The sequence below is a fragment of the Olea europaea genome, unplaced genomic scaffold, assembly GCF_002742605.1.
Source record: "Olea europaea var. sylvestris unplaced genomic scaffold, O_europaea_v1 scaffold747, whole genome shotgun sequence".
NCBI lineage: Eukaryota > Viridiplantae > Streptophyta > Magnoliopsida > Lamiales > Oleaceae > Olea > Olea europaea.
In genome coordinates, this window is record NW_019265877.1 from 697,272 (window position 1) to 698,025 (window position 754).

Consider the following 754-nt stretch of genomic DNA (forward strand, 5'->3'; position numbering starts at 1 on the left):
TATATATATATATTTATATAAAGAGGTCTTAATTTAAGAGAAATCCACAAGTTCCTTATGCTTATAACCAATTTTTTACTCCTATAGAGGTCATTACAAAATTTTCCTTCCCACAATGAGATGTCAATTCTTATATAGCAAATAAAGTTCTCGAAGGATGATCAATGAAAACGAAGGAAAATGACAAGAGATTTCATGTCATTTTCCCTATTCACTATAATTTTTCATTAGATTGAACCATAGAAACTTTCGCCCAAAGAAACAAAATCTTCACAATTCATTGATTTCTTTATGGCCACTAACAATAGCACAAATGGCATGTTAAAAAAATTCTTACCAAAAGAAAAAATAATATTTAATATACTATATTGCTCAATAACATCTCGATATTCAATACATAAACAATCGAAATAACCACCTACTTATAAATAAATTGTATATATCTACCTAATTAACAATGACCAAACTTTTCAGTGATAATTGTCAAATTGTTAGAGAGTTGACAGTTTCAAGTGAAATCTGATGGTACATTCCCACACAAGCATGAAGAGGGGATGGAAAGTTGCATGTTCGAGAAACTACATACCTTCTTTAAAATATCGCACCTTGTCATCTCTTAAAATAATTAACATAATTAATATCAAACGTGTCTTATTTTATTTAAATTTCTTGTTAGAGATCTTAATTTGAGAGAAATTCATAGTTACTTAGAGCATCTCCAACGTTACGTTGATCTCGCGAAAAAGGAAAAAAA